Genomic DNA, 27125 nt, shown 5'->3' with positions numbered 1-27125 from the left:
TTTTAGTATGCAATGAGGCAAAGCAGTAAACAGAAAAAATCCAGAAGAGTAGTCATAAACACATTGTCTGGTGAATAAATTTCATAATTTATAAGACCAGTAGCAGAGTATGAGCCGAATTAAGAGGTAGATGCGAGGAGAGCAGGAGAAATTAATTTTGAAATGAATGTTGAAAAGAAATGGAGAGCTGATGAGGTAGGGAGAGATGAGCCTGATCCTTCCAGGAGGCAGAAACTTCCCCGAGAAACATCACAGCTCTGGCAGGGTGCAAGGAGAAGAAACCACCGCTGACAAAGTTGGCATAACAAGATCCTGCACACTGAAAGATCATATTTTTATGCAAAGCACAGTGAAGTGCATTTTGTGCTGGCTCACAGAGTCCCTAGAAATGCTTCTCGCCCCAGTGAATCCTGTAACAGCTTTGCAGTAATGGAGTGGAAGAGGACGTGCTATGAGAAGCCAAGGGCCAATTTCCAAAGTTGCTGGTACCTAATTTATGAGTGTGGAGTGTGCTTGCCTGGGATCTCACGGATCCGTTGGCTACCAGGGATAACTACCCCATGGGCATAAAAGGCATGATTTCTACAGGTGCAATAGGCATCGAAAGGCAGAAGTATGTGAGCACAGCTATGCCTGTCCATTTCCCATTTAGAGATGATATACAGGGTAAAACATACATCCAAGAGAGCAGGTGTCAGGGAGGGCAGCAAGCCGTAGAACATTTCTGCTGTTCATCGCATCGTGTCTGGTTCTTTTGCTCTGCTCTCCGCCCTTGTCCGGAGAGCTGGGAAGACCATTGTAGTGAAAAAGAGGAAAATTGACTTGACTGAAAATGAAATTAAATTGACTGGGGATCCATTTGAAAGAGATTTATCCTAAATATTTGAAAAGCAGCTTTTGAGAAGAGTGAGATGACAAATGTCTGATCTGGCTGGTTGATGAGCCCAAGGGCTGCGTGTGCTCAGATGGGCTGAGTGTGGAGGAGAGACGCCCAACCACGTCCTGTCCTTTTGCAACCCCACCACCCCCAGAAAGCGGAGCTCAGAGACTTTTAAGGTCACAAAAGCTCAAACCCTCTTTGCGGATCACAGGACCACGGAGCTGGAAATAGCTGAGAGGTTCTTCAGCCCTTGGTAACAGTGAGCTCTGCAAGGTAATGCTGCACAGAAAGGTTTCAGGCAGGTATTTTACAACATTTGACAAAACTAATATTAGGGAGACAAGCTCCACAAGTTTAACTGTCTCCAGAGACTTTTTACAGCTCTGCAAGTTTCCAATATGTTTGAAGTGAAGGCAAAGGTATAAAACAGCTATCAGAGTCCATATAAATAACAATCAATGGGTAGTCACTTATGAGAGAACTAGTGGATTTTTTTATTGACAGTATCTGCTGAACTTGACTACAATTTCTTTCTTCTATGTGTGAATATTTGGGTTAAATAAGTCTTTTAAAATGTATTGTTTGTTCCTATTTTAAGCCTTCTTTTCTGTGCTAAACAGAGAAAGAAATGAGGAAAAATAGAGTAAAAAAAACCTAAGGAAAAAAGGGAAAGTGAAGAATGCTGAAACGGAAGGATTCACATAGATTCTTTATTTTATAATATCAAATAAATAAAACTGTGTTCTGAAGAATAAAAATATGTTTTGCAAACAATTCTTCTGAATAAGAGCAACATTCATTCATGTGTGAGTTTGATTTTTGCATTTTTCTACCACCTCCTGTTTAGCAACATACGAACTTTGTAAGAAAAATGGCCTGACAAGTAAGGAATTCAGAAAGATGACCACAGCGCTTCATTCCTTTCCTTCCATCATTGACCCTGGCACAGTGATAAACTGCACGTTGCACATTAAGATACAATCCAGGGAGCTGTTTGAGTTATATTCATAAGGGAAATAGTTGCCACAGCACTGGTTTTCATTCTCCCTCTCACAAAACACCCTCTGATTTTGTTCGTAGAAGTTGAGAGCAAAATCCACCGTTCATATTTGCTTCTTACGACTTGGAGATTAAATATCACATCCTAGATACAGCAACTGCTATTCTGACTACCCCTCATTTCAGTCATGCTCTTCCACAGTTTAAAGTTAATCCTTGTTCAGAAGCTGTAAAACTTGTGATATGCTCTTTTTCATTTGAAAGTCCAATACTTATTGTGGTACTTAAATAAACAAAAGAAAAGCTCTTTTGCTAATTTGTGGCTTGAGTGGAGAAGGAAGTTCTTAGTACTTATTTTTTTTTTTATTCAGTTAAAATAATTACAATAATGACATGATAAAAAACTGCTTAGAAATAAGATAGATTAGCTCAATAGCTGCTGTATTGCATTTGTAGTTGATGAGGCTTATTGTATTAATCAATTGCCTGTAACTCAGAAAAATGGCAGAAGTGGGATGGGAAGTAGATGTATCTAAATTTCAGCATTTGAAAGAGTCTGGGTAGATGTGCATCGCTGCTGAGTCCTGTCTGGGGGTAGGAAACCGGGGAAAGTACAAGCTATCATTTATACTATAAAAAAGTCGAAACAAATAAAACCTGCTACACAGTCTGATTTTAGTAGCTCATGAAATGTCAAAGTGCAGGTGCACATAAATAAATGGAATATTTCTTTTTAAATCCTGCATGCAATTTTAAATACTTGCAGAAGTCAAATGTAAGACCTGCAAGCTGAAGAGGTCTTGAAGATCTGTCAGCATCTGGAAGCAGAACACTACTGTAAAATTCACCCCTGAAACCTGTGCTAATCTAGCCAGTCTTTGCAGTAGCGATGTATTGAACAGGTTGGCTAATTCAAAGAGGTTCATGAATTTTCACTGAAACCCACTAAAAATCTTTCTGGGTGTTGTAGTATACTCAGAAAAGTAAAATTCACTTTCAGTGTCCAGAAGAACTGGACTCACAAATGCTGAAATGCTGTAATAGTTTACTCTCGCTGCATTTTTTAGCATGTATTTGAATATGCCTTGTGAATATCACTAGAAATTCTTCTTTTAGACAAACAGCAGCTCATTATAAAGAAATCGAATAGTCTGTGTTGGCTACTAATAAAATTTGTAATTAGTTGGTATGTATTTGGAACAATCTTGAATGGAAACCTTCTCTCACAACTGCTCTGGACCCATCAGTTACTCTGTGCTCTGGAGCAGGAATAGGAATAGGTCAAAAGCTTTTCAGAGAGCCTCTCTCTTTGGCATAAACAGCCAGAGCTTTATGGAGCAATAAAGAATATTATTTTCATTGCTTAGTTGCTGAGGTCCTATTGTCTTGACTCATTGCTTTGTCTTCCAGAGTATTTATTTATTAGAACATGGATGTTGCTACATATCACCTGCTTCTTTCTGCTTTTGTGTTAAATACCCACGCACCTTCATAGGAGAAAAGGCTGTGACTGAGCACAGTTTTGGGAACAGCCTCATTCACAACACATTGTAATTGGCCTTTAGCAGGAGAATTACATATGTCCAAATTGGTCTGTCTGTGTATATTCCCCTGAGAAGATAAAAGGCTATTGACTTAAATAGGATTCTAGATGCCTTTCAGAGTTAAAAACAATGTGTATGTTTAATGGAGTAAGGTCTTTATCTTCTTATGTTTGTAGAACATTGAAAGCATTTGTCAGTATTTGATCAATAATAAATAATGTTGATAATAAGTGCCAGGATGCAATGAAACCTATTCTGCATTTTCAGTGTCAATTAGGAAGGCAGAAGTATTTATTTTGTGCAAGTGTGGTAGGCTGGGACAGTAACTCATCTGATGATAAATGCCTTCTCCATATACTGTAAGGAATGATGTGCATCTATTATTTGTGACTATTATGGTGGGAAGGATCAGATGGGTCAACATTTCCTCCCCTGTTAATTTCAAAATATTTTATGATAGTTTTATGACATTCAATTCCTGTGTTAAATATGTTCTTAAACCTCAGGATGGGGCAGGAATGTGTACCCCAAAGATGAAGGGGTGACAGTTTCTGACTGCAACTTCTCATATGACTCTGGGAAAAAGCTGTGCTGCAGCAATGCAAGTCCCCAGTGTTGAACTAGTGAGCATCTGACTTTCATTATCTGCAATAAAAGAGCATGAATTGAAACCAGGAAGCACCTATTTGTCAAAAACACTCAGAGCTGTTAAATCACTGAACCATGCAATGACATACTTGTTCCTATTATGCCTTGAAATGCGAGACCCGTGTGCGAAGCCACCACACAGGACACCCCACATTCACCCAATGGTCCCAGGGGCTTGGCTGCAAAGCTGCAGATGAAGCAGAAGATGCAACTGCAACGCACCCGCCTGACATGGGAAAGTCCTGCCTGGCTCAGGGAGAGGAAATATGGATTAAGAATACCTTGGAAACAGGGTGTGTTAATCTAGGTGATTTTTCCTTCCTGTCACCATGAAGCTGCAGAGAATTGCTGCTACATTCCACAGATGAACCTGAAACACATGGCAGACGGGATGAGAAAACCTATAAAGTTTGAAGTGTCTCCCTAAGATGCTTCATGCTGTCATCAGCTACCCAAGCCCAGTGTGAGCTTGGGATTCAAGGTGGGTGCTGGTACAAGGATGCTCCTGTAAGGATGATAGAACAGAAGTGACTGCCTGGGGTTTCAGGGCATTTTAGGGTTCTATTTCTGCCCTGAAGAAGAGGAAAGGTGTTGTTCCCCACAGCAGGGTACAGCTGGCCTGGGGTGGGGAGCAGCGCAGTTTTCTGTATCTCCTCAGTTGCAGATGTGGTACAGTGGGGTTGGCTGAAGCTCCCACTGTGCTCCCAGGTGAACTTGTCTCAGATTCACAACACAGTGCAAAGACAAGAGCATCTACTCTGTTTATTCACCTGAAATCACTCTCTCAGAAACCCAGTTGCTTTTCCATCAATCTGCATCTTGGGTAGTTAATAGAAGTAACGAGGTATAGAAGTAATGCTGTTCTGAACCAAAATCTGTATGTTTCTGCTATGGAAAGGCATAAATCATGAGTTGACAGGTGGTGTGGGAAATGGCAGAAGAGTCTGGTCTGGAAGTTGTTAAGATCAGAGCAGTCAAAAAGAGAAAAAAGCTGATGCTGGAACAATTAGATCACTACAAATTGAGGTGAATTCAGCCTCCGGTCTAGCTGTAGTAGAGTTGTATGTAGTTCAGTACAGGCCTCTTCAGTAGGTCTCTCCAAAGTGGGACTTTCATGTCTGTATCAGTGCCCCAGTTTCGCACAAGTCAGCAGTATTGCCGAGACACTGAATGTCAGAGGTAGAGGGACCGGTGGAGCTGGGATTGCTGCCAAAACAGCTAAAACACACTCAGCCAGCAAGTTCTGATTCCATCTGTACTAAGGTAATGATGGAAATCTAACTGGTCCAACCAGTATGTTCTGGGAAAGTGGTGGTGCAGGGATGCAAAATAGCCTCCTGGCTCCAGTGACTGAGGAAGGATTCAGACCGGGGCATCTTCGTGTATCTTTGTGTTACACTACGTAGTTGGCTGCTCCCAGTATGCAGAAATGCTGCCAGTGGATTATTTGCAGTAATCTCCTTCTAATGACAAGACAAATCAAAAGAGAAAATGGGGAGAGTCCAGGCACTCCTGCGCCTTGGAAAAGCTCTCTTTGGAGGGGGCAAATACTGTATCTCTACCTGACAGGTTCCTAATACCATCCTGCCCTGGCATGGAGTCAGAAGCTCTGAAAGCAAAAAGGGCATCTGGATCACACATGCTGTTTCGACTCAGCGTTCTTATTATTTTTATTTTGCAATTACACGGTGCCGGTGTTCAGTGGCTGCAATCCAGCTTAAGGAAGGCGTGCACAAACAATGCCCCTAACAATTCACATTTTTGCTTTACAATGCCACTGCTTTAAGCCGCTGTCATGGATGATGCTATAGACTAGCAAATAGACAGACAGATGGACTTTTTTTACCTCCATGTTCAGCTGAAGTCCTTCCTCCTTTTGAAAAACCATTTATCTTCTTTTGAGGTAGTTCTGCTATTTTTTTTTTTTTTTAATTGATCAACTGTCTTTTGAAAATTTGGGTCTGCTTTTCCTGCTTTATTGTGGAAGCAAATAAGACAGATTTATGGCTCTATGTAAAACTTCAGCCTTGTTTATAAATTGCTTGTGATTGATTAAGTAATAAAAATGCTTTTAAGACAGGGAGGTAAATCTCCCAGCTAATTGCTCAGTGCTTTACATTATAACCTTGTTACAGTGACTGGGCCGGACAGCTCCGCTATTTCTATCTCACTAGAGTCACACTGGAACAATCATCCCCAGGATGCTGCTCTGCCCTGATCATCGAAAGACACAGGCCAATAATGAATGAGTCAATAAACAAACCGAGTGATGCATCTGAAACACAAGAACAAATTTTTCCTATTCAAAGGTGATTTCCTAGGTGGAGATGATTTCTTAGGCAGGAACACTGTCAATTTACAGCCATGGCTTGGATGAAATACAACAGAAAGATAGTTCCCTGCCTCTTGGCTACTTCCTACCTGCCTTCATCATGGAGAATTGGGCAAAGAAATTGCCAGCAGTGAGCTGAGCATGCTGAAAGTGGGGGAAATGAAGACTAAGTTGGAGAAGATAGTGTGATTCATACGCAATATGCCTGTAAGACTGTTTTCTCTTTTTGATACAAAGCAGGGATGCAGTGCACACCTTGGACTGTGAAAATACATAGGATAAATATTTAACAGAAGCTCAGCAATCCTAGATTTATTTTTACCTTGTCAAACTGCTAGCAAGAAAGGAAAGGTTGTCTACTAACTGGATGTTTGGAATGGTTCCTCTAACAAATGTTGGATTGAGACATAGTTCTGCTAGTAATTTTGATATAGTTCAGCAACCCGTGCACCAGTGCCCCCTCATTTCAGGCTCATGCAGAGTTAGATCAGACCAGTTTCGTGGGTGACATGAGCCAGCACACTTCTACAGTCCTTGTTCTCAACAAAAACAAACCAGCTGGCAAATTCAGACTAGCTTTGAACACCTCAGCAAGGTACCAGCCTCCTTCCTGGGACCCTTAAGTCTGGGGGCACAAATGCACTTCCACCTTCTCTCCTTTTGTCAGTTTTTAACAAAGTGGTCAATTAGTCTCTTGACTCTGTGGCACCTTCTCCATGTTCATCAGTCTCAGAGGCAGGAGGCTGATTGCTGGGGCTGATTGCAGTGTCAATGCAGCTGATTAGAGGGCCTTAATTGTGATGACTAGAAAAAGCCTAAAAAGCCATTGAGCTTTAAAACCTTTGGGGAAGGATGGGTCCTGCTTCTGTGGAGTATTTAACAGCATCTAGCCCAGCACCTCTCTGTCCCTGATGGGTGCTCCCTGAGTGTTGGGATGTGTTTGGGTGAAGGTAAGCTCAGAAAGTTGCCACTTTTTTGAGGGTTTTTTTTTCTGGGAGGGTAATGGAGGTGCGTTTCTCATAGATCTGATGTTCCCAGTTGGCTCCACACAAGCAGAGCCATTCTGTTAGTGCCAGCACCTTCAGCAGACACCCTCATAGTGAGGTGATGCTAAAGGAGGTGGTTGTGACCACAAATGGTTGGATGTGGCTGGGCCAGGTGGCCTCCCTGTGCAGACTCACCTGTCTGAACAGGTACCTGAGATTAGCACTTGAGTTTTTGCACACCTGCATGGTAAAAGATGAACTAGAGGTAAATGAGCTCTCTTTATCGTTGCAATCAAAGTAATGCTCTGACACATAAAATCTGCCAGCAGGCAGTTCTTCCTTTCATGTGCTCACAAACTTTGTGGGGTGGCATGACAAGATGATCCCCCAGTGTTGGAGCCAGTATCTTGGGGAAAAGAACTTTGGAGACCTCTAGCCTTAAAAACTGTGTTATTTTATACACCGCTTATCTACTTTACGTATTCATTTCCTTAATTGCATGCATTATCATGTTCAGTTGCTAGAGCATTTACTTGTTTATATTTGCACTGTGCTTGCATTAACCCCACTGTTATGGCTTCATTATTATTATAGCCAGTGCTTGCAGGTGTCTTATCAAAATGCCCAGAACCCAGATCATTTGGGATCTAGTTTACCTGCATTCCAGTCTATAGGCAATCATATCCTTACAGTCTGTTGCTCAGTTAATGCAAGGTCAGATTCAAGCTTTCAGTTAACACAAAGCTACATTACCTGATCTACCTGAAAATCAAACAAAAATCATTGTACTCTTCACTCATGCTAGGTAGCAAAACTTCTAATGAATGAGGCCTTTTAGGGGTCTAGGATTTCTTCAGAATGCATTGCTATACTGCTGGAAAACCTACATAAGAGCCAATACAGCTTGACCTAAGAAAGCACCTGGAGACTGAGTGCAAAATACTCTATTATCTTCCTGTGCCTGGCCCTACCCACACCTCTTAGCTGCTTGCATAGACCTCAAAAAGCTTTCCTTGTCCTTACTGCATATTTCACGCCTCTCCTCTGAATCTTAATTATCTAATAACAGAGCTAATCAGTCCCAGATGTAGTAAGTCACAAGGGAGTGTTTTGCTTCCTCAGCCCTCACCTTACACATGCTGGCTTATGCAATTAAGCAGCCCTTTTGCATCTTAGTGAAATGAATACATGAGGATGTCTCAAAGAGCTCAGACATTGATGCTGCCTTGGGCTGAGAGAGTTGGCTTCTTACTTTTTGTGCACTTAGAGAAGAATAATGAGAATTCATACTGAGAAGGGAAAAAACATAATATTTTACTTTGCTGGCAGCTAGCATATACAATAAAAGTATCTTTTTTTAATAAAAATCAATGATGACTTAAAATACACCATAAATGTTGCAACATTAATAAAAGATGCTACACATAAAATTAGACTGAAATGTGCAGTTTGCCCAGCTATTTACAACCCACATGTCAGACCTTATCATGCCTCCAGCAGAGTGAAATGGTCTAAAGCAGCTGTCAGATGAAATAAAACAAATATGGTGTCAGTGCAAATAAAACAAATAGCATCCTGAAAATTCCTGACTGAGCTCCTATGGCACTCTCCTATGAAGTGAGGAAAAGGCAGCATGTAGGTCTCAAGCACAGATGAAGGTTGCTACCAAGCAGAGTTACAAAACTGTGATGATGACAAGCACTAGTAGCACAAGCAGCATGGAAGGTGTCTGAACACAGGACACTGAAGGAACCTCCCAGCTCATCTGTGTGTTTCAAGGCAGGACTGACTGTACTATATAGTGCTCCACAGGTGTTTGTGTTGCCAGCTCTTGAATGCTGGCCAAGCTAGATGCTGTTGTCTTGTCACACCATTTATTTTAGTGCTTTGCTGACCTTCTCATCACTTGTTTAACCCTAGTCTATGATCCTGGTGCAATTTAATTTGTTACTTCTTGTCCCTTCTGCTCTGGACTCAGAGACTACTCCTTTCTTTGTTGCAGCCCTTATGCGTGACAGTAGGTTTGTCTTTCTCTTCCTCTGCTCCTCCTTCCCATCCTCTGCAAGCCAAATAGACCCGCTGTCTTCACTGCTTTCTTGCAATTAATGTTCTCCAAGCCTCTGATGCTGTTTCACTGCTCTCCTCCAGCATCTCTCTGCCCGATCCACTCCCTGGCTGCCATGTGGTGCCTGTAATGGGCTGCAATTCCCCTGCTGAGCCCACACCAGCGCAAAGTCAACAAAAACTGACTTTATGCATCTCCCAGACCCTACTGATGTTTATGTCTCCCAGCATGGTTTGCCTCTTTCTCAGCAGCATGACATTTTTGACCCTTTTTCAGCTGAATGGTGACTCTAGATGCTCTTTTATACATTAAATTAACCAGTTTATCTCCACTCTGTGTTTATTTGTTGACTGTCTCTGCTTATCTCTCATGTGCTGAATTTTAAAACTATCCTCCAGTGTGATTTTAGTTGCTCTGAGTGTACTATTGTGGCAAAATTTCAATTTTATCATTTTGGTTATTAATTAAAATATTGAGCAGCACAAGAACTAAGAGGCGCCACATAAACTTGGCATAAGACATACCTTGCTAGTCTAACAGTGAATCATTTATTACACTGGATATGGCTTTTCAAACAGCTCTTCGTGGAAAATGTGTTTCCTTAGTTTATCATGAGCAGCCACACTTAAAACCTTAGAATGCCAAAATACAGTATAGCTACTGGGGTTTTTTGGGCATATAGTTTTTTTGTGCTGGAAAGATGGTAGAACACCTTACTGTGATTTGTCTGGTAATACAATATCAGTGAAAGAAAACTGCAGAATGGCTCTTGATGCAAGAGGGAAGGCAATGGCCTTGCACAGGGATGTGCAGATGAGCTCCAGAGAGAGGAGCTGGCTAAGAGATGGGGAGAAATGAGTGAAGAAAGGACAAGCAAATCTCTCTGAGTCAGAGCTAGAGCTCATAGTAGTATTATTTGTGCTGATACCATGGTAACTCTAAGGACTTAAACAGAAAAGAGTTGCAACAAATACAGTATTTATTCTGTTCAGTGATACATACCTGTCATGCCCAATGAAGCAGATGCAGCACGGAAACACTGTGTGTCACGCACTGAGTCGGGCTAAACAACCATAATGATCCCTCCTGGCCATAACTCTGCAGCTGGAGTGAGCTCCTACTTCGGGATGAAGACACCAGGACCTGACTCCTTCCAGATATTGTCAGTTTTGCAGGGCAGACAGGCTGCTGAGGGAAAAAGAGGGATTCCCAGCCTGGTGTCCTGGATTACACATGCCTGTAAAGAACGCCCTGAAGAGGTAATTGTAAATTATACCTGACACCTTCTTGCAGTGGGTACTGCCATGCTGGAGGGAAATTTCCAATGACAGCAGTAGGCTTTAGTTTAAGCCCTAGTTAAACTGGGTTCTGTTCTAGGGAGAGACAAGGTGATGTCCCCACTTTGCTTCTCATTCTTTCCACATTTAATGCCACTGCTTCTAGTAGCGCACTCTGGTAGTTGCCCTTTGTGCACTCTAAATAATTTAATTCCATCCTTGATTATTTATACCCTTAGATGCACAGTGACTTTTATCATAGACCCTGCTAGTCATTAGTTACCCACGTGGGCTATTTTTAGCAAAGTTAATCTTTCCTCAAAAGTCACTGCCTTGAGTTCTCTCATCATTCCAGTTGCTCTTTGCTGAGCTCCCTCCAAGCTGTTGGCAGGACATACGGCACAGCCTTTTATTTTTTTGAAAATCCCTTTTGTGTTTTAATTCCAACTGGCATGAGATAGCACAGAGATGCTGAGCGGTGTGACTCACGGAAAATGCAGAATTAGGGCCATTGGATGCATTCCAGCTTTGAGAAAACTGGGGAGGTGAAGGGTATAGGGGGATTGCAGATGCTGAGCGGGCAGAGAGTTCTGATTTTTCAAGCATCTACAACAATTCTTCAAGTTATGATAACTCACCTATTTCAGGGCACTGTTTAGAACTGAAAACTGAGAACTGTGGATAATTTTTACTGAAAGGGGTCACTGAGTTCTTGTGATTTTACCATCACCTTTTGTTTGTGAGATTCAATGTGCGATTCCTGGCTGCATGTGGCTGGGTAAGGTCTGCACAGGGACCACTGAGTCCATCTGCAGCCAAATGTAGATTCACACTCAAGCCTGACAGCTTAGTGGCCTGCACTGTAAATTCAAATACCAGGTTAAACCTCAGAGGAACTGAAATATTTTTGTCTCAATATTTTTCAGGTTGCTACTCAGACTGAGAATACCTTTCATATCTTGCATATGCTGGGCAAAAGTAACGCCTGTTCTCACCCCTGCCCTCACTTTATGAGATTAGGATCCATTTAACACAGAAAATTTATCACATATTTTCATGTTCCTTTTCTTCCAGAAGCAACCAGTGGCTGGAAAACTGTCTTTCTTGTATTGTTACCATGGAGAGAAAAAAGCCCATGAACGTTGCTATTTAGTTTTTTTCATGTTATCCGTCAGTCAGAAGCACGGAACAAGCTATATGAACCTCCATAACCCGAAACACAGAGCAGACACACAGTACAGGTTATTCATCACCCTGTGCTAGTGCTCAGAGGCAGCTCACTCACTAAAGAGTAACATTATTTGCAAAATCTAAATGCTTCTGTTTGAATTGAGTTGGAAAGAAGAACTTGAATCTAAACAATGAGTAATTTTGGGGGAGTCTGCGTCTGGTCCAGAAACGGGTCAAAATGCTGTAAATTGGCCTATCTGTCAAAAGCATGAAGACAGAGAGAAGCCAGTGCTCTGTTTTCCCTTCTTTAGCTTCTTACTCTCCTGTTCTTTTATATCCCAAGACAATTCCACTTTGAACTAGAAATAAAGACTGATGTCATTGGTGCACTGTATCTCAAAAATTGACACTGCCAGGAGTTAATCTCCACTTGCATAATTTCACTGATTCCAGCAGGATTTACGGTACCCAGAACCTGTGCTGAGAAGAAGAAAGTCAGTGCAGTCTGGCTCTTCTTTATTATCCCTCTTAAAGTTTATGTCTTCAAATATGGTCTGGTTATGAGTTAACAATACTGAAAAGATCAATACCAGAGTCTGACTAGGGAAGCTCAAAACATGTTCATAAAAGTTAAATTAGAATCATAAAATGATTATAGGCTTCAAGGTTTCTTCTTTTTTTCCTTGCCTGTGTTGCCTGGTTTGGGTGGCAATTTTCTGGCCAGGAGGGAGGCGATTCAGATCTGTCCTCCCCTCCTCTGCCCCCACTGTACCTTCATTCAAGACACAAAGGATTGGAGCAAGGTTGTATGGAGACATCTCCAGAGCATTTCAGTGGGCTTCAAGTCACGTTTAAATACTGCTTGTTTATAATAATTTTTCTGAAGCAGGACTTCACCAAGTGCCTTGCAGAAGATTCTCCAAAAATCCCAGGAAAGCGTAAGAAACACAAAACATGCTCTTCATCTTTATTGCAAGAATGTTGAAGGTGGTGCCTGTAACACCTTTAAAATCTTTGCTGGATGTTCCAGGCCAGGATGTTTCTATCTTTTTTCCTACCCCTGCAACACTTGTCCCAAAAAAGAGAAATTATTTTTATATATCCTTTTGTTGATTTGTTCCCTTCCCCTCTTCTCTTGAACCATTTCAGCTTCATTAGGAGTAGAGTACAAAACTAAGGTTAAATACACCAGGTACCCTTTTTGTAAGCCTACAGTGATGTTTCTGTGAATAACCATCTTATAAGACATGCGGATAAATCTGGTCTGAGCTTATTGCTAGTCACATTATGGTATTATGTCCTGTATCTGTCTTGCCTGCTTCTGTGCTTCTTGTTGCTTACTGTATTTTTAAGGTACTCATCCTTGCTAAGTCCAGTGAGTACAGACTGGACATTATCCCAGTTTATGAGATGGAACAAAGAGGCACAAGGCAAAAAATGACACTGTGGAGACCAGGTGGGAGCTCTGGGTGCAGCACAGAATGGAGGTTCTTAACACCACAGAACCTTTCCCCGTGATGTGATGGATTTATAATGGTTTCAGTAACAGCCGTGCTCTGCTGCGGTGTGTGAATACATGTGAGCTTCTGCACGTGGGCACATCATATCGTGTGAAATGTCAAAATGCTCTTGAGAACTACCTGAAGTAACCTTGCTCTCACTTCTAACAAAAAACACCACCACTGAGTGATTTACATTCCTTTGTAATATGATGCAGTGATTAGAAAAAAATCTCTTCATTGTAGTTTTTCCCTTTAACATAGCAACCAGTGACCCCTGCGTTGGATTTGAGAGGGAGATGTCAGCTCTTCATGTGGAAATGAGTCAGCCGATCACAGGTAAACATCAGGGGGAGCATGAGCATGACAGAGACCTGAGAGAGGGGAACATTAAATGGGCTTTAATCTGATCATAAATCTCGCTTCTAGGGAGGAGAGCTGTGGGCTGCCAGGTGCCCTAGATGGTAGAGACAAGTCCCCAATTATGGATGCGCAGACTCAGGAGGATTAAAGGAAGGAACTGGCAGGTGATGATATTGTGCTATTTTACTGTTGCTTTATCACCGAAGCCATCCCTGGCACCCTCTATTAGCCCTGTTTCTCATTGCTGCCTTTGCTTCACCCCTTCTTCTCCCAGATACTGGTGCATGGAGAAGGGCACAGACAATCTGCCCTCATTTTTTTCTGCAGTTCCCTGTAACGTGCTAGGGCCAGCAGGAGACAACCTTTGGTTAGCTCATCCCAAGCGACCTTTTTATGGAGACTCAGAAAGGATGTGCTGATTCCTCTTCACCTGAGTGCAGATTTGCTCATCCTGGAGCAACCTTGAAGCTGTGGCAGAGCTGGTGGGGCAGATCCTGCCTCCTGCTCTGCACCCCTCATTCTGAACCCAGGTACAATCCCCCTGCAGCCCACGAAGCAGGAAGGTGGCATGGAACAGACTGGGGAGATCGGGTGGCAGAAGTACGCTGCGCTGCAGAAATCCCATTTCCAAAGTGCCCAGCTACTGGGAGACAGTATCACTTCTAGGCAGCTGTAATACCTTCAAGAACAAAGCTGGGGAGAGAGAAAGGAGTAAGTTAGGAAAGGAAGGGAATAGCATGGGTGATCCCAGGTGACCTCTGGGACAGGAGGACAGAGTCACTCATACCTGGTGGGCAGTTTGGGATGCATGGTGACAGGGAGTCAAATGACTATACTCCTGGGTCCCTCAGCGGTGGAGCAGTGAATCTGCCATGCAGGAAGTAGGGGAAAGGAGAATTCCAGGTTGTTTGGATGGGCAGAATGGCCACAGCTACTCACATACAAGAGAACACATTGGGAGCTGTCTGAGAAAGAAAAATGTACAGGTTTCTCTTAAGAGAGGAGCATAGTTCTGCCTTTTGGGAGAGAAGCACATTCAGGGGATGAAGCATGCAAGACACTGCATTCAGGTACTAAGGAGCAAAGTTTTAAGCTACTGTATGTTCAATAGTGTGTCCCCTGGGAAGGCTCCATCTGGGCTATTGCTCTCTGTAATACCTGTTGTTCAGTAACTTCTGTTCCCAGATAAAATGAAATGAGGTAGCTCCTAGTTCAAAGGCTCAGTTTGGAGCAAAAACTGTTAGGAGACATCCACAGAGCTCACTCTGCTGCTGCCACACACAGGGACATGGGGAAGCTCATGCTCGCTTTGAAAAGTGCCTGTGCATCCCTGGCACAGTACCACACCGCAGTGGGTGGTTACCTGCAATCTGGCAGTCCAAGTAGACTAACGATGATTAGTCTTGCAACCAGACTGCTGCTGCAAGCATCTTTGATCTCGAGTTGTCTCCTCAGGTGCTGTTCTAGCAGTGGGGAAGGGAGAGACAAAGAAGCTTTACAAAGCCACGTTTTCCCAGGCTGAGCTCTGTGCAGCAGCTCTCCAGCTTCGCTCTCTCAGGGCCTGATGGGGAAAATTGCATTTGTCTGCTCCTACCTTTGAATCAGACTTTTTTCTCCACACCGAGTTTATTGCAGATCAATGATTTTTAAGTGCTGACATAAACACAAATATTACAGCTAGACAGTTGGTAATAGAGACTGTTTATTACAGCAACATTCCTCAATAATATACAATTATGTTTACACTTATATGGTGTCTTTCAGCTGAGGAGCTAAAGCTGCAAAGCCTCACAGGCCCTTGCGATGTGAGTCTAATGTTATTGATGAAGACAAGAGAGACTAAAGAGATTGAACATAACAGCATAAGAACAGCTCATGTGGCTCTACTGGCTCAGACTGGAAGTCTGTCTAGCCCAGCATTATTTCTTCTGTAATAAGAAACCCTATCTGATACTCTAAGTACTCATTTCTTCTAACCTATGGCTAATCCATGGCTCCAAGTTTTTCTAAACTGTAGCTGGTTTTTATGATGTTGATAAGTCTGAATAGGATGTATGGAGCTATTGTGGATCCATTAAGATCAAACAGGATCCATGGAGTCAAGTAGCATCTTAGTATCAACAACAAGAAGTTAATCAAGTGTTGATCAGTCAAGCCATGAGGAGAAGAAAAAAAGGCAGAAGTCCTTCCAGTACACCATCATACAATACTCTTACCTTTAGGAGAAAGACCCAAGGCTACCAGCATTGCTACCTGATTTTCTCAGCCACTTCCAGACTCACCAGGAACTCAGTGGTAATGTTGAAAATTAGACCTCTACCCGCACATCGATCTATACTTTTTGTTATGAAACACAAACCACAACCTCCAGGCATATATAGGAAGATATTTAAAATGAAAAATGATGAGAGTAGATTTTCAGCAAGTACAAAAGAGATGTAAAAGTCTTTTGAAACAGCACACTCTGTTCCCAGCCCTGCACTTTACTTGCATTCTCAGCTAGTGTTGCTGGAGAGGGTTGGGTAAATGAAGGTCATTGCAGGTACTTGCAAAAGTGTCTGGAGGGTTGCTTCTAAATGAAAGGCTACTTCTCTCATTTCTTTCTGGACTATGGCCAAAGAGATCTGAAGATTGCAAAATCCTAGGAAGGCAGCCCAGCATAGCCTAGAAGCATGAGCTGAAAATATTTGAAAAGTTCAATATTCGCCTTTTTATTGTGATTATTTTGTAATCAGCATTTACGAAGAGCTACACAGCTCTTTGAAACTTATTTCACCGATATAAAGAGAAGAGTGATTAAAAAAAAAAATCCAAAGACCAGATGGTTTGGGGATTTAAGAGTCTAAAGATTGGCATCTCTATCGTGAGTTCAAATCCACTTTTACTACTAAAAAAATCATTAGCAACTAATGGAGTTGGTTCTCAGGGAAACCATGACTGCACTAGGATGCCTCATGCTTGTCCTTATGTGGTGCTGCCTCTACCACTGGAAATACATCCACCCACCGCAAGGTGTTACTGTACTTTCCCCACCTTTCCCATGGGACAGCTGGAGACCTCCTCACGTGGTAGCCCAAGCCAAGTTTTTGTGTTTTGTCTGCTTTGTGCTAATTTCCCACTTTGTACAGGCTTTTGTTCCTGGATAAGGGGAGAGGGATGCTGGAGAAACCACTGAGAGAAGAGAAAAGCACCACTGTATTTTTATCTTTTAAAAAAATAATAAGGGTCTTGCCTATACATCTTGTTGGGACCAAAAGTTGCATTAAACTGAGCCACCCCTCCAGCTGTCAGTTTTAGTGGGGAAATTATGGTCTGTGTATGCTCTGAGGTTGTCTTCTGTGTCACAGCAGAGGTTTCACCAGTATAGGAGAACTTTGCCTTGTTCATACTTTCTGTGGGAGTAACAGAGCAATTGTCAGTCACACCAGGTTTGTCATTCTGGCCTGTTTCATCAAGACCAAGTTTGTTTGCAATGTGAATAAATTAAGACAGAACTGAAAAAAAAGCCTGGATAAGGATTAATTAATCATTTGGAGAGTCCCACCAGCTCTCAGGGCTCTACCACGGGGCTCCTCGAGCATCGTCAGTATGTTCTGAAAGGCAGCCAATAAGCAGGATCTGATTCACTGACCAAATTAATCTATATGAATGGCTGTGGGATCCATTTGAAAGCAGTATTGAGAATTTGTCTATAAAAAGGCAGTCCAATTTTTTGCAGAAGCTACTTCGGGAAATGAATGAGGACTTTACAATCTCCTTCAGCCGCTAAAAAACATACACATCTCACACTGCTACTTGCCTATTTTAATTAAACTAATAATTAAATTTCAATGAAATGAAGGTTTTCCTGAAAAAGTGTCAGTGGTGATTGAAGAGTTTTCAGTTGGAGGAGGGAGGTAAAGTGGATATAACAGAGCACCGGGCTCCCCTCCTCTGACAAATGTTGGAGAAGTAGGTTCATGTAATGATCTGAACAAGAAACATTTATGATCATGAAGTTGAGATGCAGTTTATTTCACAAGGCTCTGCCTGGCTGGGTATTTGTTTCTCTGCTTTCCCCAGGATGACTGTCCATTTACAAGGTCTTGATTTCTACTTGGAAGGCCAAGTCCTTATAGATGCCAGGAGCCTCAGGGATGGATCCTGGAATAATCAACACTTGGCTCCACATTGCAGTAAGAAAGTTGGAGATATGCACCCCTGTGACCACTCTTAATTGAAGCTGAACTCTGAGGTAAGTTTTCATTAGAAATCAGTCAAAAACCTCATGATTTCACTGTGCCTGTCTCCAGAACAAGGCAGATTCACTTACAAGCTTGTTGGCACAAAACAAAGGCTAGCCAAATGCTACCCAAAGGACAAAAGAGTGCAGATGGTCAGGTGAACACTCAGGCATCAGTAATAAGGGCTACCCAGACACAGTCTCTTTGACTGTAAGGAGAAAAATTCATCAGCTGAAAAGATGATGAGGTTTTTTTTCTTTATCACCACTTGGAGTTTTCCCATGGTGGCACTGGGGGCAGTGTGACCTGTGTTATATCCCTCTGCCTCCATAACTGATGCTGTGCTTGTCCTTGAGAGACTCCTCCTTGGCTTTGCAAAGTATAAGCTGGAAAAAACGATTGCCCAACTCCTGGAGGGAGAGTTGTGAGACTTGATGGATTAATATTTACTGCATTTTGCACATGTCAAGAGCTATTGATAGGCACACCAGGGAATGTACCAGGCATATCCAGGGCTAAAAGGATGAGCTGCCACAGCTTGAACAAGAGGACTAGTCTGGGGATTGTTAGCAATTATGTCATGCTCGTAGCAACCACCACAGGTCTATGCAGGAGACATCTGTAACATGCCTGCATTGGCAGGTCCCAGTAAGCATTATTGATTTATTCAGAGACTATGTGAAAATGGCATTGAATTATTATTATTCTAATACCTCTTCTTTAGTTTAGTTTCCTTTGGAAATATGGTTGATACAATTGTGCCCTTTCTGGGTTTGTTCCCCCCACCCTAAAAACTTATGAAATCACTGGCCTATTTCCAAATGAGTTTAACAGAGAAGTAGAAATCCCAGACATAATGTAGTTTGCAGGTTTTTAGTAAAAATAGGTGGCTGGATACAAATGAGACACCCACTATGTGCCACTGATGAGGAAAAGGGTTTTCTAGTAGACTCTGGAGGCTCTGTGGGCCAGAAAAGTGTGAAAAAGATTGCCCCAACTTCTTCAGTTGGAGACCTTGTACTTTCAGACACAGCTGGTCAACTGTGAAACTGCTTTCAATAGGAAGTCAAGCTTCAGTAACTTTATTGCTTCCAGAAATAGCTTTTGCCCAGGAAGATTTCCACAGGGTTTGCACTTTGACAAAAAGGCTTTTCTGAGATTGTATCAAGCCATTTTCTTTAGCAGGTCTGCAGGGGTCCCCTCCAGGGAGACAGAAGAGATCAGAGTAAGAAAAACAGCCCCTATGATGGGGAAAGGATGCAGAGCCTGGAACAGCAGATAGGATCTGTGGGCATAATACAGCCTGCCAGTACTGTTTCCATCTGCTTCATGGATGTGGGAAACTGGTACAACTCCTTTGAACTGTGTCCTTCCCAGAGTGTTTGCAAGAAGTCACTTTTCTGCACAACCAAAAGGCTGAGAGGTGGCATGTATTTCTGAGGACTATGGAGTGGAGGGCAGTCAGAAGAACCTATCCTAAGAGATCCTCTTTCATTGCTTCCAGAGCCAAGTCTCCAGGAACCTTGTCTCCTCTCAATCAGTCAAAGCAAAATGTAGAGAAATGCTGTCCCTCAGTATTACAGCTTCTGTGTCTCTGAGATGATTTCCTTCCCTGCAGTGCAAATTTCCCTTGCATTTCAAATGTTGTTGTGTTCCTGTTTGCAGGAGAACCGTTCATCATTCAGGATGGGGAGGATGTAAATGATGCAGGGTTGTAAATAACGAGCCATCCCCAGTTCCAGCTGTGTTTCTCATGCAGCCCTCAGCGATGACAGCCTGCTTTCCAAGGCCTCTATAGCACTGCTAAATTTATTAGGTCACAAACTATTATTCAGATTCAGCCTCAGCCAAATCTCAGTGTATGTACTGGGGCTCCTCCAGACTTGAAGAACTGAGCTTTAGAGAAAGCCAGGTCTGATTGGGCCCAGAGGAAACAGGACAGGAGTTCTTTCACTGTGGCAGTTGCAGACACCCCCATGGCGGGGAGCAGGAGGAGCGGGACCCCCGGTCAATAGACAGGGTACTCAGCCAACAAGGTGCCCAGACCCAGAGAAGCTTCTGGTCCACGGTTATGATGGTCACACCCAGATCTGAGTAGGCTGTGAAATCTGCTCGGAGCAGCAGGTCTGCAAACCTGTAGATCATGGATGTGTCTAAGGACACTTCCCAGGATGAAGAGCCCTCACCTGCTCCTTGGTGAGTGATTATTTTATTTTCTTATGTATTTATCCTCGATTGAGCCCTTGTTTCCCCCAGACAAGCGATTTTTCTTCTGGGTGCCCTGGATGAGAGAGGCCTCTTGTTGCAAGTGAGGGACCGTCGCTGCTGGGGCTGGATGGGAATAACATCCCCAACCAGGACGGTGAACCTGCAGTTTGTTAAATGTTTTCAGAGTGCTGCCTGATTTGGATTAACCCCCCACTTATATTGTTTTCTGTCATTTTGTTTTTGTTCTGAATTGAAGTTGGTTTAAGCTTATTATTTGCTTGGAGTCGTTTTGGGGTGCCTCTGCAACAAACACCATTGTGGGTTTTTTTTGTCATTGCTGCCTTGTGATGCAGGGATAAATGAGGAATTTTCTTAGGGATGTTGGTACATGTGTTACATGAGATTTTGAGAGCCGTCACTAGTGTCTTGTGATGAGCTGGGGTGGGTGGATAGAAAGAGTCATTCAGTATTGATCATCAAATGCAGTTAATAAAGGTCAGTAGCCTGCTGTTACTAGAAACATTGATTGCATGGCACAAAGTGCTGCAAACTTATAAGGGGTTACAGCGCTTGTTGCTACTGTGAAGGTCAAGTTCAGAGGTCTAGTGGTCTAAAATGCTTTTTGACTTCCTTAGATGTTTCTCTGAAAATCCCTTGAAGATGCCCTTCATGCATTGCTTTAGCCTGGCTAGTTTGCAGAGCACTGAAAATGAGCAAACAGCATGACATTATCAGTCTCCAGTGATCTGTGCAAGCCAGTAGCCCGTGGGTTTGCCATTTGGTTTGTTTGGTTTGTTGTTTGGTTTGTTTTCATGGGTGTTCTTGTTAGCCTAGTTCAGTTCTGGGATGAACTGGAAGATAACTGATATTCCTTCATTTTTGAAAGCTGTGTGAAAACAAGAGGAAGGGGGTTGGCTACAAAACCAGATAGATTTCTACAAAAACTGCAGTGGGGAATCATTTTTGGAGTTAATTCTCTGTCCTGACATGGTATCACCTATAACAGCCCAACTTTCCACGTTCTTTTCTGCTTGCTGGCATCTTAAAATTCTTAACCTACCAGATTGTTCATTTGGGTTGAGTTCTCACCTTTTTCTTTGCTTCTGAGCCTTTCAGAGCCATGTCTTTTTCTGGCACTTTTGCATACTGGATATTGTGTGTTAGAGATGCTAAGCATGAGACAAACAGAAAAGACGGATATAACATATTTGTTCTGCTAATGGGAAAGCTTTGTGTATTGCTGTGTCTGGCTTGCATAAAGTCCATTTCCTTAAACATTCAACAAAACAGATTCTTCCTTGTCTTGCACTTATGTCTGTGCTCTCACTTTTGCAATGGGGGTGCCATGTATTATTATATTAAAATAGACACTTTATGCAGATGAAATTGATGTTGAAATTGACAAAAAAAAAGGAGAACCAGGCTGTCAGGGTAAGAAAAATAAGAGTTTCCTTTTATAAATAATCGAAAAGCTTGATATAGTTCTGTGTGTGGGAAGTGGGGAGGATATTTTGTCCAGCAGAAATGTTCACCGAGCTGCAAGTGTCAGAACAAGGGGCCTTTGCCTTGTACTGCTGCCTTGGGACCTGACAAAGAGGATTAAGGCATCAGCACCGTTAATTTAACCGTCTTCCTACTATTTCATCTTCCTCCCCTGCTCTTTCAGTACATCCCTACTGTTGTCCTTCAACAGAAAAATGGCATTATGGGCTGTTTGGCCAGAGGTGGGATTGTCAGCCCCATGCTGCGTGTGCTCTATCAACAGCCAGAAGACACGGCAGCCCAGCAAGGGACTTTACCTGCCCATATCTCGCAGATTCACTGGCATAGCAGGTGTCTTCTCTTTCGGTGGACCGGGAGCAATCAGTAACGCAGGAGATAAATCTGGCTTAGACATACTTGCGATATTCGGTTGGAGAGCAAGTATTATCTACCTGCTGTATCTGAAGCATTGAACAACACAGCAAGGGGCTCTGTAGGGACTAAGAGGGAATATCTGGCAGCAGTCAAGTGGTTAAATACATTTTTCTCAGGATGCGGTACATGTGTGTGTTTGATATGTGATTGGCTTTTCATAAACTATATTTAAGTAAGAGCCCAACAAAGTATATTTCAGAATATTAGATAATGTGTCAGGTTGTAAGAAACATACATTCTACTTGACAAGTGAAAATTTTTATTCCTAAATGAAATAAAAAAGCACAGCACTGAGCCAACACACTTGCATTCCTGGTTTATGAAACAGTTCATGGCTGAGCTGATCAACAGTTCAAAGCTTGGTTTACCAAAATGTTGTTCATTGTTATTCCAAAAGAGAAGTGTGTGGATGTCACACGAATGCTGTTTGAGGCTAGGCTGCAAATGCAGGGGGTGCTTTCAAGCCTGGGTTAACATGTTATTGCAGCAGATCTCTTTATTTAATTCTAATAATGTCCTTTTAAAGGGTGTAGGTTTTAGAAACCAGGAGACAAAGAAGTGGGAGAACCTATGGGAGAATGACACTCAGCACTAGTTAGGAAGCAGAGTGATGTAAGAAAATACCCTGTGCTATATACTGATGCAGCATACCATGTATCTGCAGTAGCCTCTGAAACACCAGCCCTATGGTCTTATATGTCCTATATGCTTGGTCATCATGCTACTGTCAAATGAGCTGTAGTTTGTCCCCCCGTCGATGGTCCCCAGGCTATGCTGTTGTACAGCAACAAAATGAAAGGTAGGATGGGTAGGGATGTCTCCAGAGAAATAAAGCTCTGATTCAGCTTGTTCCCCTCTCTGCCCCAGGCCCTCTGTTCAGCACCAGCCTCATATTAAAACAGCGAAACACCAGCAGTTCCAGTGGTCTGTTTCTGACCCAGAAGATATGAACTTCCCATCCAGTGGCTGCAGGACCTGCAGGTCACTCTCAGCAACATCTGAAAATCAATTTCAGTGTTATGGCTTGTGGTTTTACTTCCATTTTAACCACTTCACTACTGTAGAAGGGTAAATTATTTCTGGGGGAATGATGTTATTCAGAGGGGTAAACCTCTGCATAGGTATTCACACATGGAAGATCATCTCTTCTGCACATTTAGTTATATTAATTTTGTTTTGGTGAACCCTTATGATAAGCACTGTGCATGAATGAAAGACAATGAAAATTTAAGGTTTTTTAGAGAAAAGGGCTTTGAAATAGAAAAAGCAATATTCACATATTAAAATATATACATTTTTTGGCTACATGCAGTTTTGACAGGGGAACTAATTTTTCTGAATGAAACATGGGCTGTTAACTGGGTATTTTACACAGTGATATTTCAATTTCATTTCATAAAACTCAGGCTGGCTTTGGAATGAATAATTTATCCAATTAGACTTCTTCCCTCCCCCCATTTTAATGGAACCTGGCTGTCCTCTTATCAATCTCAGTGGTTTAAAAGTGGAAACAATCCTATTAGAAACCACGTGTGCAATGTGAGTGCAAAACTCCTGTCAGTTTTTCAAGAATTAGAAGGAAAATATCCTCAGGTTAATCACAGGTTTCCAAGCTGTTTTTTATTATTTGGACTGCATTTCATGCTAATGTTCAAAAATTGAGTTTTTGCAGTTTGCTGGTAGAGACGCTGGACAGGTAATGTGAAGCTTGGCTGTGATTGGTCACTTTATTCTTATGATATTGATTCTGGTGCTACATTTGCTGTCTTTAAGTCTTCTTTGGGGTAATTTTTCTTTAGCCTGTATATTACTCTCAAACATGATCAGTGGGAGTTCAGATGAGTAAGAGCAGGCTGAATTATGTTTTTGTGGTGACAGAATCAGTGAAAATATGAAAATAACACAGGAAAATTTGATTTAAATATGTTAAATTCTTGTATGGGCTTCCCACTTTCAATTTACAAATCAATAATAAGATGGTTGCTAAGTACCTGGCAGAGGACTTCTGTCTTCATCTAATCACTTTGTTCACAAAGAAAATTTCCAGATTGTCTCATCCAGGGAGATTTTTAACCTTATATCATTCAATAATTGAATAACCTTATATAATCTAATGCTATAGCTGAAAATACCTTTTTTTTTCTGTGTAATGCTTCTGGATGAAGGCTTGCAATTTTATAGCTGTACAGCATCTTCACAAGAAAAACTTCAAAATTTCACAGGTAGGGAAAACACAGGTTTAGATACAGGAATGAGTTTCTGTGGTTAAAGTATTACTTAGTGTCAGCTGATCCATGGTAATGGCTTCTGCGTATGCTCATAAAATGTGAAATAATTGGACTAAGTGCTCTTTTAATGCAGGTAAAATGATCCTGAATTATCTTCCCATTGCTATGGGCTAAAAGTATGTAAACATATTTACTGGAGATCAGGTGACATCTCTAACTTGTTTGTTTGTCTGAGCCCTGGAGCACAAGAAAAGAAAATTACTGGTCTGAGGTTGTGCAACACCTGCAGAGAGCCCAGAGGTCCTGCTTTTGTGCTTCTAATCCCCTCTGTCCTCTCCACAAGAACAGTAACTCTGGCACTAGTAGGAAGCTACAGTCCTGAGTTTAATTTTCATTTTGTTTAAGGATCACATAAAACTAAGGGCACAGGGGAAACAACAGTGACATCAATATAAACTCTAACAAGCTAATCTTCAAACTGGGTCAGCAGTGTAATATGAATAGAGAGGGAGAATCTGTACGCTTTACTCCTGGCATTTATCTCTGTGTAGGTTTCCTAATTTCTTCAGCCTCTGTGTGTTGAGATGGGGAACCTCCTCCTCTTAGAAACTAAGAGCAAAATTGGAAATTCAACAAAATGTGGAAGTAATGGCCACAGAATGGTGAATAATTAGAGGCCTCTGAGATTTATAGCTGGGAATTTGGTTTCAAAGGGGTTTTGCTGTACATCTTACATAGATGTAAACATGACTGTCACTTTTGGGGTCTTTCATTAGCATTTCCCTTTGTTAATCACTCGCCGTGTCTTGTTTTCAAACCAAATGCAAGTTCCAGAGATTTCTATTACATGGTGCTTTATCATAGTCTTTGGGAACAACCAAGCTAACTACCCCAAAATTTTAAAGAACATAAGACATTTTTCCCCCAAAAGCTTTCCCCTCGGTGTTCTTTTCCTCCTGGGTTGACATATTTGCAGTGGCATTTTTGCAATTGTTTCTAAATCTACTTCACCCAGAGAGGAAGAGTCAGATCACTGGGGGCTGGAAAGGACTTTTGGAAGCTGCGATCCTACAACAGGGGCCCATGTTGTTTTCTAGGTACAGTGGAAAGCTGAATACTCACCTAGCATTTTACGATGTAACAAGGAGATGGGATCACCATGTGAATATTAGTGAAACTGTCCTAGTACAAGAGGGCTCAGGGTTCTGTTCGTGTGATGTGGTAGGGGAGGGGATCCAGGGCATCCAGGATGCCTGGAGCTGATGCTAATGGAGCCTGCTGCCTTCTTGAGATCCATGCGGTGAGGAATTAATAGTTCCACACAGCTCTAGTGACAGGTACAATTGTCACAAGAAGGAGAACGAAGCAACAAATGTGGAAGAGCTCCTTTAAACAGCTTCTAATTAGCTCTGAAGTAATTTTCTGTCAGTGTACTAATTTGCAATAGACACAGTGTACTGGGACTGCTCATAAAACCTGTTACCCACCTCCCTCCTTCCCAGCCCATTTTACAGTCATATAATGTCCTCAATTGGAAGGGACCTATAGGGGTTATTGAGTCCAACTCCTGTCCCTGCACAGGATAACCTCCAAATTCACACCAGGTGTGAGGACACACCATTCCTACCATGGATACTGTGCCTGCATTTCCTTGGTTTCCCCCTAACTGTATGTTGGGGTCTGTTATTAGATTTTTATTGAGTCCTGCTGATGTGAAAGAAGCCCCACAGCCTTTACTCATAGTCACTTGTCAAGTGTGTTAACTCTTGGAGAATTTCAGGCTGATGTTGGGTGTTTCCATTGCTTTCAGAATGAATCTTTTTTAAGGGAGACATGGAGAAATTCCTCTGTGTACTTCCTGAACAGTCAATTTTTTTAATACCCACAGAGCTTACTCAAAATGGCCAAAAATTCAGTGCAGAAAGTGCAGAACACCAGCTCCATTTAAAATATGGTATTTTATGGAGTGTGACAGGAAATCAAACAGTTTTTAAAGAAACTAAAATCTCTGAACCTGAATTTCCATTGGAAAGTAGTCCATACACCTTCTTATTCTGCCTAGTCATCTGTCGAGCACCTTGTCCATCACTCAGTGGTCCTCATGACATTTTCTCTGAATGGACTACTGTGACTCCATAATTATGACAAAAGTATTTTAATCTAGTTCACTTTATAACTTGGTATTGACATCCTAGGGCCCTGGCACACACAGAAAGTGAGGAATGTCATGCTTGTGCCACTTGTTCACAGATTGCTGGGCTGGGCTGAGCTGGGGTGGGTTTTCCTTGCCTGAAGCACTTGGTCAGTGAGGGTTCTGCAGGGTGTAATGATCATCAGGTGAAAATATTCCTTGGCCAAGAGTGGAGTTTTTTATTCTTCTTTTTATTCTTCATTTAACTTAGAAGATTAGGGTTTTATATCCAGTCTGTGATTGCTTCATTGGCATTAGGGAAGAGAAGCGTGCACACACTGGCTGTCTAGCATGTTTTGATGTGGTACTGAGTTCTGTAAGCCTCTGCTTTGTGTACAGAAACCAGTTCATGTTATTTCTTCAAAAATCCTTAGTTATTCATTTAAAGTGGAAAAGCTCCTACTGGAGGGACAAAAAGGTCCCATGCCAGAAGGAAGTACTTATTTAAGAGGTAAAAGACTGAAATTAGTGTCCCCAAATTGGAAAGACAAGATCTAACTTTCATCTTCTTCATATCAAGTAATTGTCTCTGCTGTCAGTCTTCAAACCACTCTGGAGTGGTGTTTCTCTGGGCCAAAAATGCCATTCTGGTGTT

This window comes from Nesoenas mayeri (assembly GCF_963082525.1).
Source record: "Nesoenas mayeri genome assembly, chromosome: 11".
Lineage (NCBI taxonomy): Eukaryota > Metazoa > Chordata > Aves > Columbiformes > Columbidae > Nesoenas > Nesoenas mayeri.
The sequence above is the reverse complement of the archived record's forward strand: the minus strand, read 5'-3'. Positions refer to the sequence as shown.